The sequence below is a fragment of the Mus musculus genome, chromosome 13, assembly GCF_000001635.26.
Source record: "Mus musculus strain C57BL/6J chromosome 13, GRCm38.p6 C57BL/6J".
Lineage (NCBI taxonomy): Eukaryota > Metazoa > Chordata > Mammalia > Rodentia > Muridae > Mus > Mus musculus.
In genome coordinates, this window is record NC_000079.6 from 13,222,646 (window position 1) to 13,241,067 (window position 18,422).

General features: G+C 40.6%; 1 pseudogene across 1 annotated transcript; it reads right to left on the reverse strand.

The window, feature by feature from the left end:
* Nucleotides 1-8,847: 8,847 nt before the first annotated feature.
* Gm2423 lies at nucleotides 8,848-10,330 on the reverse strand (annotated as a pseudogene). The gene has a single exon (XR_873139.2). The product of XR_873139.2 is annotated as a predicted gene 2423 (transcript).
* Between the last annotated feature and the right edge of the window lie 8,092 nt (nucleotides 10,331-18,422).

Genomic DNA, 18,422 nt, shown 5'->3' on the forward strand with positions numbered 1-18,422 from the left:
TACCACCAATGATCTCACAAAGTCAAATTCCTCACAGACATGCCCTGCTTCTTGGATTGCAGTTAATTATACATGTAGTCAAGTTCACAACCAAGGATGGTCATCACTTGAGGGTTGATATCGTTGGAATCCTACTTTTTCTCTTTCTGTGAGGATCTCAAAATTTTAGAACATGGTAGAATATAATAATATAATACTGAAAAAGTTGAGCAATACCTTCATGGTAATTATTATTTTTTATTTTATATTACGGGCTCTTCTTTTAGAAGTCAAAAGAATATGGTGAAAACAGAAGTTATTTTGTATTTAAGGTATTTTTTCTTATTAAATATGTAAAACTCTATGTTGCTTCCATTGTTCTTTGATCCTTGAGTTTTACATATTTGTATACAGGGGATTTTATTACTGGGATTAGAAATTGGCAATGAATTCTTTAACCATGAATTTGAAAATTTGCAGGAATCATTATAGGGCTAATGATGAAAGTATTTTCACAATGATTGCGTATTAATGAATTTTGCACTTGTCAGACAAGACTGAGAACTGTGTTTGCTGACAAGGAGTTGATAAGGAATGCTCAATAGAACATGGAGTCAAACATGACATTTACTCTCTTTTCAAATAACATGAGTAAAGATGGTTGATGATGACAAACTTATCACTGGAAACATGCAAGGGTCATTCAAATCATGGATCAATAAAATTTATCATTAGAAAAAAATAATCAAAGAAACAAATCACATGATTGTCTTGAGATATGTTAAATGTTCCTTAGAAAATGTTCACACCAAGGTATTTAACATTACTTATGACTATTATGAAGGTTGTTGTTTCCCTAATTTCTTTCTCAGCCTGTTTATCCTTTGTGTAGAGAAAGGCCACTGGTTTGTTTGAGTTAATTTTATATCCAGCTACTTCACTGAAGTTGTTTATCAGGTTTAGGAGTTCTCTGGTGGAATTTTTGGGGTCACTTATATATACTATCATATCATGGACAAATAGTGATATTTTGAATTTTTCCTTTCCAGTTTGTATTGCTTTGATCTCCTTTTGTTGTCGAATTGCTCTGGCTAGGACTTCAAGTACTATATTGAATAGAGAGGTAGAGAGTGGGCAGCCCTGTCTAGTCTCTGATTTTAGTGGAATTGCTTACAGCTTCTCTCCATTTACTTTGATGTTGGTTTGCTGTATAATGCTTTTACTATGTTTAGGTATGGGCCTTGAATTCTTGATCTTTCCAAGACTTTTATCATGAATGGGTGTTGGATTTTGTCAAATGCTTTCTCAGCAGCTAATGAGATGATCATATGGTTTTTGTCTTTGAATTTGTTTATATAGTAGATTACATTGATTGATTTATGTATATTGAACCATCTCTGCATGCCTGAGATGAAGCCTAATTGGTCTTGATGGATGATCGTTTTGATGTGTTCTTGGATTCGGTTTGTGGGAATTCTATTGAGTATTTTTGCATCGATATTCATAAGGGAAATTGGTCTGAAATTTTCTATCTTTGTTGGGTCGTTTTGTGGTTTAAGTATCAGAGTAATTGTGGCTTCATAGAAAGAATTGGGTAGAATACTTCTATTTTTATTTTGTAGAATAGTTTGAGGAGAATTGGAATTATAATAGCCAGAAGCTGGAAAGAACCCAGATGTCCCTCAAGAGAGGAATGAGTACAGAAAATGTGATACATTTACACAATGGAGTACAATGCAGCTGTTAAAAACAATGAATTTATGAAAATATATAGTATATAATTCTTAGACAAATGGATGGATCTGGAGGATATAACCGTGAGTGAGGTAACCCAATCACAAAAGATCACATATGATATGCACTCACTGATAAGTGGATATTAGCCCAAAAGCTCAGAATACCCAAGGTACAATTTGCAAAACACATGAAATTCAAGAAGAAGGAAGACCAAAGTGTGGATACTTTGATCCTTCTTAGAAGGGGGAACAAAATACACATGGAGAGGGGAGAGGGGAGAGTCTGCTTGACTTCCTACATTGTTGAGAGTGTTGAGGGCTGCCTACACTGCAATAAGGGCTGGCTTGGCTTTATCCTGGTCCTCCTCACAGTCTTTCTGTTTCTGCTGTACCTCCAGCACGATCAGGGACACCTTCTGCTCCTTTTCATCAGCAATGCCTTTCTCTCTGCTCACTTTTCTGGTCTCCACACCCACCACCTGAATCAGCTTGTCTGTATCTTCATTCTTCTGCTTCAGCTCCACTTCCTGGGTGAGAAGCTTGGCTTTCAGATAATCCCCCTGCATCAGGGAACACAGAGCTCATGAGGAGCAGAGCAGATCCAGAGTGCTCATGGCTCCCTGGAAATAATTCTGTAGAACAGACCCAAGAACTTACTCAAGAATGCAGAGATGGAAACCTGCATTCTTTTTTTAAAATATTTTTTATTACGTATTTTCTTCAATTACATTTCCAATGCTATCCCAAAAGTCCCCCACACCCTCCCCCCCTACTTCCCTACCCACCCATTCCCATTTTTTGGCCCTGGCGTTCCCCTGTACTGGAGCATATAAAGTTTGCATGTCCAATGGGCCTCTCTTTCCAGTGATGGCCTACTAGGCCATCTTTTGATACATATGCAGCTAGAATCAAGAGCTCCAGAGTACTGGGTAGTTCATAATGTTGTTGCACCTACAGGGTTGCAGATCTCTTTAGCTCCTTGGATACTTTCTCTAGCTCCTCCATTGGGGGCCCTGTGCTCCACCCAATAACTGACTGTGAGCATCCACTTCTGTGTTTGCTAGGCCCCGGCATAGTCTCACAAGAGTCAGCTATATCAGGGTCCTTTCAGCCAACACTTGCTAGTGTATGCAATGGTGTCATCGTTTGGAGGCTAATTTTGGGATGGATCCCTGGATATGGCAGTCTCTAGATGGTCCATCCTTTTGTCTCAGCTCCAAACTTTGTCTCTGTAACTCCTTCCATGGGTGATTGTTTCCAATTCTAAGAAGGGGCAAAGTATTCACACTTTGGTCTTCGTTCTTCTTCAGTTTCATGTGTTTTGCAAATTGTATCTTATATCTCGGGTATACTAAGTTTCTGGGCTAATATCCACTTATCAGTGAGTACATATCATTTGAGTTCTTTTGTGATTGTGTTACCTCAATCAGGATGATGCCCTCCAGGTCCATCCATGTGCCTAGGAATTTCATAAATTCATTCTTTTTAATAGCTGTGTAGTACTCCAGTGTGTAAATGTACCACATTTTTTTGTATCCATTCCTCTGTTGAGGTGCATCTGGGTTCTTTCCAGCACCTCTCCTGGGCATATATCCAGAAGATGTCCCAACCGGTAAGAAGGACTCATGCTCCACTATGTTCATAGCAGCCTTATTTATAATAGCCGGAAAGCTGCATTCTTAAGTGAACCTAAACTCCTTGGACTGGGGAAAAAGAAAAGGCATACAGGATACCCTTAGGTGTGGTCGAATATTCTCAAATCCACAAGCCTTCTCCTTGTTGCCCAAATCATATGGGATGTCATTCACTTAATTAGCGCTTATGTTTGTTATAACTCCACAGGGCGGCATCCATGTTTGCTGTTTGTACTAGTCACAGTAACCAGGAAATGAAAACAGCTGAGTTTCATTACAAAGACAAAGTTACAGAGACAATGTTCCAGAAATAAATTCTGAGAAGAGACTGAAGCAATGACCATCTAGAGACTAACCCACCTGGGCACCCATCCCATAAACAACCACCAAACCCAGACACTATTGCAGATGCCAACAAGATTTTTTTGACAGGAGCCTGATATAGCTGTCCCCTGAGAGGCTCTGCCAATGCCTGGCAAACACATAAGTGGTTGCTCATAGTCATCCATTGGACTGAGCACAGGGTCCCCAGCGAAGGAGCTAGAGAAAGTACTCAAGGAGCTGAAGGGGTTTGCAGCCCCCTAGGAGGAACAACAACATGAACTAACCAGTAACCCCAGAGCTCCCTGGAACTAAACCACCAATCAGAGAAAACACATGGTGGGTTTTGTATCTCTAGCCGCATATGTAGCCTAGTCAGTCACCAATGGGAGGAGAGGCCTTTGGTCTTGTGAAGGTTCTATGCCCCCAATATAGGGGAATTCCAGGGCCAGTAAGTAGGAGTGGGTGGGTTGGGGAGCAGGGGGAGGGGAAAGGGGATAGGGGATTTTTGGAGAGGAAAGTAGGAAAGGGGATAACATTTGAAATGTAAATAAAGGAAAAAACACTTATAACATTAGGAGAGGAGAGATACAAATATAACACAGCAAAAGATGTATATTAGAAATACAAGAAGTATATTTAGACAGCATGATGATAAATGATGAAAAACAGACTACAGACCCCTTGCTTGCTATTTCACTCACTGTGAGTCAATGTGAGCCTTGATTAGGTTGGCCATGTTCTCCTCTGACACAGTGTTTTCAACATTTCTTCTATATTCATCAGGGTACCCTGATCTCTAAGAAGAGGGATATGATGAAAACCTTCATTTTAGACTCTCTCTGTATAATGTCTGACTTGGGGGAGGGGTGTCTCTGTAACAATTTCCATCTACTCCCAAAGGAAATTTTTCTGATATGATTGGCCAATGCACAGGTTTATGAGTATAGCAGAATATCTTTAAGAAACATTTAACTGATTTTTTTGCCTGTTGTTTTTTAATCTACCCTAAGTTCTGAGCGCTCAGACAGTGTAGGACATTGGCTCCCTATTGAGCAATGGGCCTCAAGTTAAACAAAACATTAGTTGGCTGTGAGGAGCAGGTGTGGCAGCAGTCCCAAGAAGGTGCCAGGGACTGCAGCTAAGTCTTATGACTTGCATCTGACTTCTTCACCTGAATATGAGCCACAACCATCATGAGAGCTGTGCAGGTGTACCAGGATACTGGTGAATCCATTTTGGTGGAGATATGCCCCTGCTGCCCTGATTAGCTGAAGCTGCGTACCTGGTGAGGTGACGTAGCCTGCTGTGAGTGGATGGGGCTGAGAGTATATAAGAGTGAGAGGCCTTGGGTTCGGGGGAGGTATAGATGAAGAGAAAGAAGAAAGATGAAGACTGAAGTTTGCTGAATAAACTGCTGTTAGAAGGACTGGTGGTCATGTCGCTCTTGCTGGTCGAGACAAGCGACAGTTGGCCACTTAAACAAATTCTATGCCATCATTGTCTTAGCACATCTTACATGCAAGACTTGTAAGTCGAGAGGTGTGTGGCAGGATTGGTGTCCAGATTTCTCTTCCCATAGCCTTCTTGCATCAAAAAAGACTAGTACCAGATCATTTGTGTATATGTTATAACTGTTGGCTTAGTTAGCTCAATGTTTTTGTTGGACTTCTTCCAGTACATGCAGGTTCATTTTTGATAATTTGACTACTTTTAGGATTCTTTTCCTCAAAGCCATCCTGTGACCAGACCAACTTGGGATTTATCCCATGGACAGGCACCAAATCCTGACACTATTACTGATGGCATGTTTTGCTTGCAGATAGGAGCCTAGCATTACTGTCCTCTGAGAAACTCTACCAGCAACTTACTGAGACAGATGCAGATACTTACAGACAACCACTGGATTACGATAGGGGAACCCTATGGAAGAATTAGGGAAAGGATTGAAGGAGCTGAAGGGGAGAGCAACCCCATAGGAAGACTGATAGTCTCAACTAATCTGGAACCTTGGGACCTCCCAGATACTAAACCACTAGCCAAATAGCATACCTGGACTGGTCCGTGGCCCCTGGTTCATATGTAGCATAAGACTGCCTTTTCTGGCCTTAGTGGGAGAGGATGTGCCTAATCTTATCAAGACTTGATGCCTCAGGGAAGGGGGATTTGAGGAGGGGTGAGTTGGGGGTGCATGGTTGGGTAAGAGTGGTGGACAGATGGGGTGGAAAGCACCCTCTTAGAGGTAAAGAGGATGGGGGATGGGGTGAAAAACTTTTGGGGAAAGGATTGGGAAGGGGGCAACATTTGGAATGTAAATAAATTAAACGAACAAATAAACAAACAAACAAACAGGTTATTTTTCTCCTCTTAGATTGCCTAATCCAGCCTCAATTTGAGGGCTTTTGCCTTGTTCTATTGAATCTTGCTTTGTCTTATTTGGCTGTAGATTCTTAGAGGCCTATTCTTATCTGAAGAGGAAAATTAAAGGGGAGTGAAACTGGAGAGTAGGGTAAGTGTTGGAAGCTGGGAGGAGTAGAGGGATGGGAAATTGTGGATGGGATATATTGTATGAGAAAAAAATCTATTTTCAATAAAGAAAAATCTAACAACAAATATTCTAAAATCAGGAACACTACCAAGAGGTCCAGCCTTTTTTTTTACTACTCTTTAATTTAGTGATGATGTCATAGAAAAGTGATGCACAGAGAAAGCTGAGATTTCAACATATATAAAGCAATATAAAAATTGGGAAATAATCTCCTTATTTTAGGGGCTTCCTGCTTCATGATGTGCAAAATATTGTACAGATAGTAAAGATGAAACTATGGCACCAGTAATGTGTGTTTATAGAGATCTCTAAGCTGTATGTCACTCTGAGAATCTTTGTATATTCTGTTACAAAACAAAAAAGTGTTGTATTTCAGTTCAAGAAAGCAAATTGGCTACAACTGGAATATAATTATATCAACATGGTATTCAAAGTTGGACCAGTAGAAGGTGTTGGAAACAGAAAGAATCCCAAACCAATAATTATTGATTGAGATAGGTATAAAGAATACTTGGGGATACCAGCACATTGTTATAAATCTGAGACAATGAAGAAGAAGCCTCAAAGAGGCACAAGAATTTATGGCAAGATGAATTTATGAATGAAAGTAAAAATCCAATGAAAGGGAGCTTAGTTTATTTTAGGTTCAAATAAATCAAGCAGTTCTATTCCTTTTATTCTTTTGTTGTTGTTGTTGTTGTTTTTGTTGTTTGGTTGGTTGGTTGGTTGGTTTTTTTTGTTTTTGGTTTTTTGAGACAGGGTTTCTCTGTGTAGCCCTGGCTGTCCTGGAACTCACTTTGTAGACCAGGCTGACCTCGAACTCAGAAATCCGCCTGCCTCTGCCTCCTGCGTGCTGGGATTAAAGGCGTGTGCCACCATGCCCAGCCAGTTCTATTCTTAAACAGTGGTCAAACATAAAACACTCTGCTCAGCAAAGGACCAACATTCTAGAGAAAAGGATGCTTACAAAATGGGATAGGTTAGTATTTACAATATAAAAAGAAATCAAAGAGTTACACATTAATAAAATATATAGCCCAATTGAAAATGGGGTTCATTGATGGTGGAAGTAGAAACTGCTACAGCAACTGTGGAAGTCATAGCACAGGTTCCTTAAAAAGCTGAAAATTGAATTAACAAAAGATTCAGCAATACCACTCTTGAGAGTATACACAAAGGAGTCTACATCTTACTAAAAAGACAATTACTCATGCAAAATCATCATTGCTTTACTCCTACTATCCAGAAATTGGAAAAGGCCTAGATGTCCATTAATGATTAATGCACATGAAACTGGGGTACATTCATGCAATGGATTCTTTTTGTTTGTTTGTTTTGTTTTTGTTTGTTTTGTTTGGTTGGTTGGTTTTTTGTTGTTTTTTGAGACAGGGTTTCTCTGTATAGCCCTGGCTGTCCTGGAACTCACTCTGTAGAACAGGCTGGCCTCAAACTCAGAAATCTGCCTGCCTCTGCCTCGCAAGTGCTGGGATCAAAGGCGTGCACCACCATGCCAGGCCATGCAATGGATTCTTATTCAAGTTAAGAAAAATAAAAGTAAGAAACTTATAGGTAAATGAATAGAACTAAAAACAAACATCCTAAGAGATGTACCACAGGTCCAAATATAAAAATAATGCATGTTTTCTCTTCTATGTGTATATTAGAGTTTAACCTTGCTTTATGTGTGTCTCATTTATCGTACTTACAGGTTAGGTAGCTAGTAAGTGGCAAAGCGGGTATAGGGGATCTTTCAAGGAAGAAAAGAGGTAAATGGGAAATTAGAAAGGGAGGAAGGTAGAGGGAGAAGTATGGGAAGAAATATCTAACACTAAAGCCATTTGAATGGCCATAGAGAAACCCATCACTGTAAAATTCTTGTACATATATTTATTTTAAATGGAAGCACTCACTACCAGGAAGAGGTTACATCTTGTTGAGTTACTGGCCAAAGGGTTCTATAGACCTCCTCAAAAATAGCAGGATATTGAAAGTGATAATGGTTACCCATTTCAACCTGATAGGCGACCCTATGTTTTAAGATAACACATAACTATATCATAGACCATGGGGAAGTTGAGCTCTAGCTCAACTCTAAGCTTCACTTCTGATTAGCATGAACAGTGCTGCAAGTTGTTACAGATTCTACAAATAAGAAAATAAACTTCAGTCTTACCCAGATATGAACCATATAAGCTACAATTACAACCTGCCTGCAAGATATACCCTCTAATGCAATAGTGACCCAAATGATATGAGAGAAACCAGCCATTTTTTACTGCTTTTCAGGCCATATCCATAAGGTGGAACCCATATACCATCCTGTTAATGGAACCAAAACTCAGAGGCAATATAGGTCACTGAGCCTAGGGCAGAACATAGCATCAGTAAGTGTCAGGCCTTGGTGCCCCTCCCTTCCCTTGGATGGATCACAAGTTGTGCCAGTCACTAGACTGCCTTTCCTTCAATCTCTTTATTTTTGATCCTTCAGTTATTTTAGACAGAAACAATTCTGGGTCAAAATTTCTGACTGTGGTTTGGTAACTCTATCCCTCTAACTTGAGGCCCTGCCCATCTATTGGAGGTAGGCTCTTCTTTTTTTTTTTTTTTTTTTTTTTTTTTTGTAAGTGAATTTTTATTGGGAAGGAAGTTGTCAACTTAAACAGCAGCAAATGAAGAATGCATAAGGAAACTCCCTGTTGTCACAGAAAGATGTAACCTCCAGAATATGTGACACAGGAGACATTTCGATCTGTGACCCCAAGCCCGGATGCATTAAGCGCTTTCCCATTCAATCTAACACTTCTGGATTCCTACTAAAAAGGAATTTGTAGTAAGAGCATGGAAAAGTTGCTTCTGAAAGGAAACCCCCAAGAAGGTTCAGAAAAGGAATGTAGAAATCAAGACGTTATTATTACAATTACTTTAAATTGTAATGCACTACATTTTCCATATCTTCGCAGTAATACAAAACACAGTCACTTGTAGAACTGGTTCAGATTACTTAAATACCAAGTGTGCTGTCACTCCTCTACACAAGTGTCTGGAAGTTACTCGTGTTTCTATGAAATGAAGCTATTGATACTTTTCTACAGCAGTAACTGCACACCAGGAAGGCGGAGATAACACAAACCAAGGGATGGAGTTTTCCCAAAGCTGCAGTGTGAAAAGACTATATAAACAGTTGATCCCATACACACGAATGGGCTTCCTTGCTAGAGGAAATCCAAGTGGAATAAGGAATGGAGATGTAAAAAGGTTTTCTTGAGGGGAAGGAGGTTGGTGCCCTGGATGCCTTTAGTTTTCGGCCCCCTCTGCTGCATCACATTCTTCTCCTGCACTGTCTGATGTCCATAATGTTAAGTTGTCTCTAAGCAACTGCATGATGAGGGTGCTGTCTTTGTAGGAGTCTTCGTTCAGTGTATCGAGCTCTGCGATGGCCTCATCAAAAGCCGTTTTAGCCAGTGTGCAGGCAAGCTCTGGATTATTAAGGATCTCATAGTAAAATACAGAAAAGTTAAGAGCCAGCCCCAGGCGGATTGGATGCGTAGGCTGCATCTCCTTCTTGCTTATATCAAACGCCTCTTGGTAGGCTCCTTGGGAATTTTCTATTGTTTGTTTTTGATCATCGCCACAAGCTACTTCAGCAAGATACCGGAAATAATCTCCCTTCATTTTCAGATAGAAGACCTTACTCTCTGGATTAGTTGCATTGGCTATTAAATACTTATCCAACAATTCCAGGACCGTGGTGCAGATGGACCTCAGCTCCGACTCCACTTTCTCCCGATAGTCCTTGATCAGCTGCAACTTCTTGTCAGAGGTGTCGGTCTTCTGCTCAATGCTCGAGATGACCCTCCAGGCGGACCTGCGGCCCCCTACCACGTTTTTGTAGGCCACCGACAGCAGGTTGCGCTCCTCGTTGGACAGCTCGGCGCCCTGCTCCGTCACGGCTTTCATGCAGGTGGCCATGTCGTCGTAGCGCTCGGCCTGCTCGGCCAGCTTGGCCTTCTGGATCAGCTCGGTCTTCTCCATGGCGAGCGAGGGCGAGCGCCGAGCCGGATCCGGAGTCCTCCTTCTAGTCTCCACAGCCGCGACGCGAGTCCCCGAGGTAGGCTCTTCAAGTTCCTTTTCCCCACTGTTGGGCATTTTGGCTAAGGTCACCCTCATTGAGTCCTGAGAGTCTCTCACCTCCCTGATCTCTGGTATTTTCTAGAAGATCTCCCAGTCTTCCACCCCCTGAAGCCGCATATTTCTGTTCATTCTGATGGCCCTCTGGACTGCTCTCCTGCTCCCCCATACCTTATCCTGTTCCCCCTTTCCCCTTTCCCACCCAGGTCCCATAATTACCATAACCTCTCTCTGCATTCCATAATTATTTTCTTCCCCCTTCTAAATGCCACTGAAGCATCCTCACTTAGACAAGTCAACATTCTGTGACCCCAGACCCCTGATTCTCAGAAAAGGACAGCAAGCACATTCTTTTTTTTTAACATTGCAAAAAAAAAATTCAGAGGTCTGCCTGCCTTTGTAAGCAGAGACAATAAGTTTAGCTGAGTGGGATCCCATCCTGAAATAACGAATCTTAACATGCCTGGCCCAAACTAGTTCTTTCCCATGCTGACCTTGAACTCAGAAATATACCTACCTTTGTATCTGCCTGCCTTTTTATCTTTCTGACTAGATGGTACACAGTGCAGCTGTCTCTGGTCTCCATTAAGCTCCTTTATAATTTATATTGCATCCTTACATTTTGCATAGTTAAGAAATTATATGTTTTGAACTTATGTTTCACACTCCCTTAAGGGTTGTTCTGAAGTTCACAGTGTTTACCATTTATGCTGAGGACATAGATATACCCCCTTTTTTAGGACTTGTATTGCCTCTGATTATCATGGTTATTGGGAGTCAAAATGTCTCCCAATAACCTTGGCTGGGAGAATATTTCACAAAGGAAGAACATGAACACACACACACAAGCCTCATGCCTAGCAACCATCAACACTCATGGAGACCCATGGCCTGATGGCTCTGTTTCAGGGGTGGGAACCATGTAAAACTGTCCCTTCCACATGGCCTTACAGGAATCCCCCTTTTTGTTTAAATTTTTTGAGTGTGAGTGTTGATCGTGAATGCAGTTACTGAGTTCTTGAGTTGCTTGATGCAGACTGGAAGGAGAAGTAAAACTACTAAGAGTAAACCAACTGCAATTTCTCCATTTATGAGCAAAGTCATTCTGGAAGATGAGAGAGTGTACGCATGCACCGCAGAGGCAGAACCTGCATACACTTCCTGACTAGGAGTGGATTCCACTCTCGAGTTACTGTCATTCATGAGCTTATGATGTAGGGAATTTGTATCCAAAGCCAAATTAGAATAGTTTCCAATCCTCTTTAAATGAGATTCAATTTTAGACTAGTCATGTTCAGAGGCATATTCCAAGGCATGTTATACAGACCCAGTGAAACAGTGAATGGCATTGCATTGAGAACATGACCTTAATATTTTGAATGTGATTTCCCATGAATAGAACTACTTCCTATAGAGCACTAAGCTTATCTTGAAGGTCCCTGTAAATATTGTCCTCAATCATGAGTACTATTAATACCTTTTTGCCCTTTTATTGAATATTTTATTTACCTTTCAAATGTTATTCCATTTCTAGGTTTCCCCTCAGGAAATCCCTTATTCCATCCCCTCCCCCTGCTTCTATGAGGGTGCTACCCCCATTCACTCCAGCCTCCCAGCTCTGGCATGCCCCTACATTGGGACATCAAGCCTTCACAGAAACAAGGACCATCCTCTGCTACATATGGGGCTGGAGCCATAAGTCGGTTGCTCCATGTGTGCTCTTTTGTTGGTGGTTTAGTTCCTGGGAGCTCTGGAGGTCTTTTTGGTTAATAACTGATCTGCATGAGGTGCTATGTGAATCTGTTTAACCAAAGATGTAGTGGATAAGGTAAAACTAGAAATCACACCTATTAAGACTGTGGTCTCCAATATCAAGGCTGCAACAAATCTTTTAAATCTACTCCTGAGATCCAGAGTAGCTCTATGCAAAGCTTCTATATCAAGGTTGAAGAACCTTGCTCCATTAACATTAACAGGCAGTAAAGCATATGGAAGCTATCTAAGTATAACATAAACATCTCTGGATGAAGGTCCTATACAGTTTGATTAAACACAGTCTGTGCACCTAATCTGAAGGGAGCTGTGGATTGACTGTGTGAGCTCCAGGTTTCCCCTTGTTCTCTGATGTAGCGCAAAAAAAGGAGCTGCAACATGGGACCCTAGATTTGTTTATTGATACCTCTGGAGCACAGAAGAATTACCTTATATGTGGCGGCAAACAGTCTAAACAAATATGACCAAGAAAGACAAACTGTACAAATGTGGGTGCATCATCAAAGAGACCAAGCCTGGAGGATAGCAGGTGATGGCTGTTTCTTTTGGAAAGTAAGGCTTTTCATAAGTATACTTATCATTCAGTTGAGTTTTATAATTGTGCTCCAGATTATTGACAGACCTATCCATGAGCTTAAAAGCTGTTACATTATAAGGGAAGTAATGTACAGTTTTAGCTTTGAATCCCCAAGTAAACCATGAAGGATATCCTTCCTCTCAGGAGCTCCTCTCCAAGCCTAGGCTGGTCCTTGGCAATGTTCCCTGAGCCCTTGGGTATGGGGACTGTGCTGTAAATGAATGAATTGGAGCTGAGCACACCAAGGTCTATTGTTCTATAAATTTTTACCAGTGTAGCTTGTTGCAACTGTTCCTACGTCATGCAAAAGTAGCTTTTCTGATGAGGAGTAAGAGCTCCACTTATCTGTAGGTATAAGTATACATTTTTAGAATCCAGTTAAAACTGCATTCTAAATGCACTGAGGAATGTAGCAGTGGTCAATTCTCTAAGTTCTATGATTTCAGCATTCCTCAGCAGTTGGCTAGGTTTACAGTACCAGATATTATTTCATCTATTGAGCAGATCTTAAGTCCAGTTGGTTTTGTTGGTTAATTCCAGGACATAAATGCCACCACAGTCAGCTGTTGGATGGATCACAGGCCCCCAATGGAGGAGCTAGAGAAAGTACCCAAGGAGCTGGAGGATCTGCAACCCTATAGGTGGAGCAACAATATAAACTAACCAGTATCCTCCGGAGCTCATGTCTCTAGCTGCGTATGTATCAGAAGATGGCCTAGTCGGCCATCAGTGGAAAGAGAGGCCCATTGGTCATGCAAACTTTATATGCCTCAGTACGGGGAAATGCCAGGGCCAAGAAGTGGGAGTGGGTGGGTGGGGGAGGGTGGATGTGACTTTTGGGATAGCATTGGAAATGTAAATGAAATAAATACCTAAAAAAAAAAAAAAGAATATCTTCCCTTGCTGGTATTGTTCTAGTCCATTGTAGCTGAGTAGGGCTATTGAATGCTTCTCTAACCTTGGAGACTTACAAAAAAATCCCTGTAATACTTTGAGAGCTAGTCCTAGTGAGGAGTATTCCAAGTCAGTTCCAGGTCAGTTCATCTAATCCAGTATACAAAGTGTGTGGATATTCAACCATTAGGACTTACCTTCAAAATCAAGGAGGAAATGAAGAGAAATGACAACAGTCAATGTTGTTTAGGGAACTCTTTGGAGTCTGTTGATCAAGAATGCAAAAGGATGACTCTCATTGGTACAGAGGGTTCTGTCAGCTTGGGGGGGGGGAGCATTATCACAACTAGCACTGTACCTGCATCACACACACACACACACACACACACACACACACACACACACTTATGCAAACAAAAGTAATGTGAATCCCTAGGACAAGGCCCTTACTGTCACTTTCCCTTCTCTTCTCTCTCCCTCTGTATTGTGCTCCCTCCCTACTCTTCTGTAGTCAAACTGCATTTTCCCCACTTCTTCCTTTATAGAACCTGCAACCTGTAACCTTCCTTTACCATCTCTAGAGCTCCTTCTGGACCCCCTATGCCCCGCCCCTTCTTACTTTCCTGCTTTTTATGCTCCAGGCTCTAGAAACATACTAAATACTTGGAGCCAAGTAGCACACATAAGATTGTCCATGTAGCATTTGTTATTCTGGATATAGATGACCTCACTCAGTATAACATTTCCTAGTTCTATCCATCTACTACAAATTTCATAACTATATTTCTCTTTAGAGCTAAATAGAATTCCCTTGTGTACATGTACCACATTTTGTCAGTTCATCAGTTAAGGATATTAAGGCTGTTTCTATTTCTTCAGTACAGGGAAAGAAGTAGTGACAAACATGCCCAAGGAAGTACTTGCAAAGTTGATGTTGTGTCTTTTGGGAAAATGTGAAGCAGTGGTATACCTGGGTCACATGGTATATTTATTTTGATGTCTACACACTGATTCCTACAGTGACAAAAGCAGTTTGCAATTTCACTAATGATCAGCAGAGGTTTATCTTTTCCCATATCTTTGCCAGCATTTGTCCTCAACTGTTTTCTTGATCTCAGTTATAAATATTGGGATGATACGAAACAGTAGCTTGGTTTTAATTTGCATTTCTCTAATTGGCAATGATGTTGACTAACTCTTGAGATGTTTATGAGTCATCTTTAATTTCTTCATTTGAAAAATCTCCATTCATAACCCTATCTAATTTTATTGGATTTTTGTTGTTGTTGTTGTTGTTGTTGCCTCTTTTGTTTTTGAAGTCCATTCTGTGTTCTGGGTAGTAATTCTTTGCTGGATGAATAGCTATCAATTTCTCTCCCATGGTAGATAACATATGAATGCAGTACCTCAGGTGGCCAGAAGAGGGCATCCAACGTTCTAGAACTGGACTTAAAGATGGTTGTGATCAGCTATGTGTTTATAGGACACTAAAACTTGGTCTTCTGGAAGACCAGAAAATATCCTCAACATCAGCTATCAGTCTAGCTCCTCTGCCAGGTGGTTTAAAAATTTTTTTTGTGGCATAATATCTGTACTTCATCTTCAAATCCTAATATTCTTTCTTCTACTCTACTTAATGCTTTCCATTTGCTTTTGTAAAGGGGTTATAGAATTTTTCAATTCCATACTAATTTCTTATTATTTGTGTCTTGATGATGAGACATCAGCATTTTTATTTCTTTCCTCCAACGAGTGCCCTGTATTAGAGTCTAGGCTGTTTAACAGCAGGTCAATGTACACTCTGTGAGGCATGGGTTGTGGTTTTGCTATGCCATTGGAAGATGTGGTTTTAAGACCTATCTAGGCTGGCTATATACATAGACATATGTCAGGGGCAAAACCTACATGTTGGATGGAGTACAAGCTAGCTATGATTTGGAGAGCTCAAAAGGATAGGTCTGTGCACAAGATGAACAAGTGTGGCTAGGTCGGGTGTTGGGGAAGATACAGGTGTGCTATGGTGCAGGGGACTCATCCAACTGAATCCAGACATGGAGTGTATCACCAGTACTCGGCTTGTAGGTTGATTTGCTGTAGGCAACTGGAGTGGACAAAAATTGGAGGGAGAATTCATACAGCCAGTCCACCTAGGTTTGTGCCTTTTTGGTAGGTACAGAGTTTCTAGTCGCAGCCAGGAACCTCAGGGCTGTGGTCAGTTGTCAGTCCTAAAAGGAGGAAGACAAGCTGAGAGAAGAGGAATCTGGATTTTATTCTTTGTATCTGTGTGTTTGTTAGTGTATATGTATGTCTGTGCTCCTGTTTGGGTTATATAAAAGCTGAAAAAGAAGTAGGATTAAAAAGGATGTGGAGGGATGGTTTGCTGTAGTAATGATTTGTGTAGTTGCTTCCTAATTTGTATCCTTTTATTTTGACTCTTATTGTTAAAGGTAAAATTTCAAGCATTGTATTTTTACAAGTGGATAGGTCAAAAGTACAGTTACACAATTACATGAAAATAGCTCAATAAAATAAAAATACTATTAAAAATAAAATTTGAAAACTCCAGCTATCTCAAGGTGGTCATTTTCATGAAACATCACATAAACTTTTGGTCTCACATGCAGTTATCTTCATTTTCCCTTTAGATTCAGTATTTCTATTTTAGCATCTGCTATGTTACTGAGCTGAGGTTAGTAATTTGCATGCTCATGAATCTCTAATAAATTTACCAAAGACTCCTGGAATACAGTTTCATAATTTCTCATTTAGTTCATACTGTTTACATAGTGTGTTATTTGCTAACCTATGAGAACAATTAATTTATAGATTGCCTGCACTTCTGTTGGAATAATTTGTGTTGTCATCTGCTTTGAGTGAGATGTTTGAGTGAAATGTAATCTTTGGAAATCCATAGGGGGAAGACACATTTTTCAAAAAAGTAGAATAGTTGTTATATCACCAAATATCATTTTTGTCTAGTCCTTGCTTATCCTGTATAACATGCAAGAATCTACTCAGTCTTCTTAGAATACTTCAGAATCCAGCTAAATGTTACAACTGTGCAGAGGATTTTTGCCACTGAACATTCAATGATTTGACCAAAGCTATAAAAGCAAACATAAAAAAATTTCATAGTGTTATATTTAATTCATTTCTGAATTTCAACCTTGGCAATAAGTTTTCAAAGCTTTAGAAATATCTCCAAATTGATGGAAGAAGTTAAAGTAGGTAGTAAAATAAAATTTTGTGGTTCCAGAAGCATACGTGTTAGAATATAAGGATAAACATTGTTGAATATAAACTTCTGCCTTTCAAAGGGTTGGGGCATCTCAAAAATGTGAGAGCTAACATTTCACTTGCGTCCAAGAGATACCTGAGAAGCTGATAGATTAGTTTAGGACATTGGATTCTGAAGTATTCTAAAAGAATGGGCTCACAAACACTAATGGCAAAAGCAGGATTTAAAGATTATGGTATTAGCTGGTCAACGAACCTATAAATAAAAGGGATATTATTTTCAACATGAAAACGGCCTTGACATATGTTCATGTTTTGCATTTTTCTGAGGCTATGATTTTTGAAAAGATGAAAGCAAATGATATTGTGGCAAATCAATGTAGGAGAAAACAGATGAGAGTAATAATAGATATGAAAGAAGACTATGGGAGAGTACAATGGTAGATTTAGCTTTTAAATAAGATTACATTTAGTTGCTGTCTCCGTTAGGGTTTTACTGCTGTGAACAGACACCATGACCAAGGCAAGTCTTATAAAAAACAACATTTACTTGGGGCTGGCTTACAGGTTCAGAAGTTCAGTCCTTTATCATCAAGGTGGGAGCATGGCAGCATCCAGGCAGGCATGGCACAGGCAGAGCTGAGATTTCTACATCTTCATCCAAAGGCTGCTACTGGAAGGCTGACTTCCAGGCAACTGGGGTGAGAGTCTTAAGCCCACACCCACGGTGGCACACCTACTCCAACCAGGTCACACCTATTCCAACAAGGCCACACCTCCAAATGGTGCCACTACCTGTCCAAGAATATACAAACCATCACATTCCACTCCCTGGCCCTAATAGACTTGTTCAAAAACATGAGTCTATGGGGGCCATACTTAAACATAGCATAATGCAAATGCATTTAGTCCAACTTCTAAAGTCCTCATAGTCTATATCAGTCTCAACAATGTTAAAAGTCCAAAGTTCAAGGGCTCTTCTGAGATTCATTCAACTGCAATCTCCAAAGCAAGGCAGGAAAGCAGCTGGGCAAACTCCAAACTCTGCATCTCCATGGCTGATGTCAAAGCAGTCTTCAGATCTCCATTCCTTTTTCATCTTTGTTGACTGCAACAAACTGCTTTCTCCTGGGCTAGTTCCACTCCCTGTTAGCAGCTTTCCTCAGCATGTATCCCATGGCTCTGGCATCTTCAATACACTGGGGTTTTCCACTCCAACTAGGCTTCACCAATAGCCTCTCATAGGCTCTCTTCATGGTGCCAAGCATCAAATCCTTTGTCTGACCCCTTCAGTCCTGGGCCATCAGCTACAGCGGAGGTTGCACCTTCTCCAATGGCCTTCGATTACCTCTCACAGTGCCAAACCTCAGCTGTTCTTCATGACCCCTTCATGCCTTCAAAACCAGTACCTCCTGGGTGACTCTTACACATTACCAAGTCCAGGTGCAGCAAGAGGTAAAACCTTGGCTATCTCTGGAACACAGCTTCTTTGTGCTCCCAGAAAACAACTCCCAGATTTCAACTCAGTGATGCTGGTCTCTTCTTAATGATTGCTAATTCTTAGCTCCAGCTAACCAGGATCAATTGTTCCTTCC